Below are 2744 nucleotides of genomic sequence, written 5' to 3'. Positions count from 1 at the left end.
TGAAGAGAGAGAGAGAGAGAGAGAGAGAGAGAGAGAGAGAGAGAGAGAGGGAGATCCTTGGGGATTTTCATGGCGCGTGGATTATAAGCAAAGAATAGAATGTGCCATGAGACTGTTTTGAACCAATGCCTACGGTGTCGGTCGAAACTGACTCAAAACCTTCCCGGTGGAAATACAGACTTGGTATAAGTTGTTTTTTTAATGGGGTTTTTTTTTTTTGGGGGGGGGGGGGTAAAGTGTTTTACTGCGCTTGCAACTGCATGATAAGGTCATATGAGCGCGCGGGACACGTCAGACATTTTTGAGTTGCTATAGGAAATTCGGAATTTTGCCCCGGCCGAACCCTACTCTTGTCGATTTAGGACCACCAAGGGATCTTTAACGTGCACGACTTGCACACGGGACCCCCGTGACTTTTCGCCTTTGTCCTAGAACGCTAGGTGAAAATCTTTCCTGCCATAAGATAAAGGGTGCGGCTGAAAGACAGCAGCAAGGAGCCAAGGAGTAGCAGTACAAAGTAGAAAGGATTCTGAAAGAAATAGGAGACCAGAGGAGGAGGCAAAGAAGATGAGGGGGTGGGGGTAAAAGATGGAGGCGAAAGTAGACGAAAGAACATTGCCAGAGGGCAGGAAAGGAGATGAACGGAGACAATTTTTTCATTCATTCATCCAGAGCCAGATCTGCGACAGACATCTTCGATCAAGGCTCTCCGTTCATTCCTCTGCTCGGACGCTCTTAAAAAAGCTACGTTTCCCTTATCTTTCCCTGTCACCCATTTGTTTAGGTTCCCCAAGTATGTTGTTCTGGGCCTTCCCCTGCCTCGCTTGCCCTCAATTTTGCCAGTGAGAGCTAGGTGTTCAAAACCCTTATGTCTATTTATGTGTCTCAAAAACTGCATTTGTCGTTTCCTGATTGATTTTAACTTTGAGCGTCCCACGTGGGCTTCATCAAGCACTACCTCATTTGATTTCTTTTCCTTCCACGATACTCTTAGCAGTTTCCTAAGAAACCACATTTCAGTTGCTTCTACTTTATTTTCACTGTCTTTAGAGATTGTCCAGCATTCACGGCCATATAGAAGGGTTGACCAAACATAGCATTTCAGAACTTTCATTTTGGTGTTCATTGAGATGTTTCTATTTTTTAGGATTGGGCTCATTTTATTGAAACTAGCCTTAGCCATTGCAATTCTCCGTCTTATTTCAGTGGAACATTTGGCATCAGATGTTATCATATATCCTAGATATTTAAACTGTTGGACTAGTTTGATCTTTTCACATTTAGTAATGAGATTACAACTAGGCTTTGCTGCTTTTTCTTATATTACCATGCATTCTGTTTTCTTTACATTCAACAATAATCATTTTTACGTTCACTTTCTATTACAACAGTATCTAGAGGCAATTGAATGTCCTTTTCGGAGCCTGCTATCAAAACTGTGTCATCTGCATACCTGATGGTATTAATCTTTTCTCCATTTACTTTGAGACCTGGACATTCTTCTATGTTTCTAAGGATTGTTTCACTGTACATGTTAAAGAGGTCTGGTGACATAACACATCCTTGCCTTACTCCTCGCCTAATCTGCTTATATTCACTGTATTCTCCATTAATTCGTACAGCAGCGTTTTGGTCCCAGTACAAATTTCTGATAATTCTTAGATCTTTTTCATCTATGTCTATCTTTTCCAGTATTCTAAATAGCTCACCATGTCTAAATTTATCCAACGCCTTTGTATAATCTATGAAGCATAAATACAGATCTTTCGGAGCTTCAATACATCTTCCCATTAACATTGTTAAGGTGAATATAACATTTCTGGTCCCCTTGTCAGGAGCAAAGCCGAATTGCGTTTGGATAATTTTACAGAAGAAAAATTCCTGTCGCGGTCCGGATTCGAAACCGGGACCTGTTGAATGAGAGGCGAACACCTTCAATAAAGAGCGGCGCGCTGCGGCGGCCATGGCTGTAGTTCTGCGAAAAATTCGTCATGCAACTTAGTGTTAAATTTTAATATTTTCTCAACTATTGAACTTAAATTCTGCTTTTGCGCAATGACTTGTATCAATTTGTCTTAACAGACATTCCCAGTGGATTCTAAAAGGTTTACTGTTGGGACAATATCACTTTTAAAAGCAAGTCCGTCCTTTAAAAAAAAATTACATTATGTATTGAGCGTGTATTTGAGGAACCTTTAGTGGGGAAAAAGGGTTCACTATATATAATTAATTTCATGTAACAAGTTTTGCCCCTGAAAAGTATCATTGGTGAACTGTGACGTAGGCCACACATAAGCGTATGTAAAATGTGTGTGAGAAGCGGGAATTGCTGTAAACATTCCCTTTTTCCCAGTGACGGAGATTTATAGTCTATAGTAATTTTGTATAAATTTATAAAGAAACGTTTGTCAATCTGGCCTGAATTGTTGAGGGGAAAAAATAAGATTAAGGTATGGCGAATTGATACAAATTCTTCTACAAAGTGTGTGTGACGTTGCTTCACTCGTTAAACTAAAGAGATATTTCAGAATAAGTTGCACCACGAATTTGTCACCACACTCTAGGCCTAGAATAGGCTGTGATTCAAGGCTTTGCATTTTTAAGCTATGATTCCAGTCTTTGTACTTTGAATGGAGTTGCATGTTGCATGAATGTAAACTGACGCTCTCTGCTCTCTTCTTGTCCTCAACACTAGTCTTTGAGAGGATATTAGGCTATACGTGATAAAGAAAGGGAATAGGGGG

The sequence above is a fragment of the Aplysia californica genome, unplaced genomic scaffold (genome assembly GCF_000002075.1).
Source record: "Aplysia californica isolate F4 #8 unplaced genomic scaffold, AplCal3.0 scaffold00984, whole genome shotgun sequence".
NCBI lineage: Eukaryota > Metazoa > Mollusca > Gastropoda > Aplysiida > Aplysiidae > Aplysia > Aplysia californica.
The sequence above is the reverse complement of the archived record's forward strand: the minus strand, read 5'-3'. Positions refer to the sequence as shown.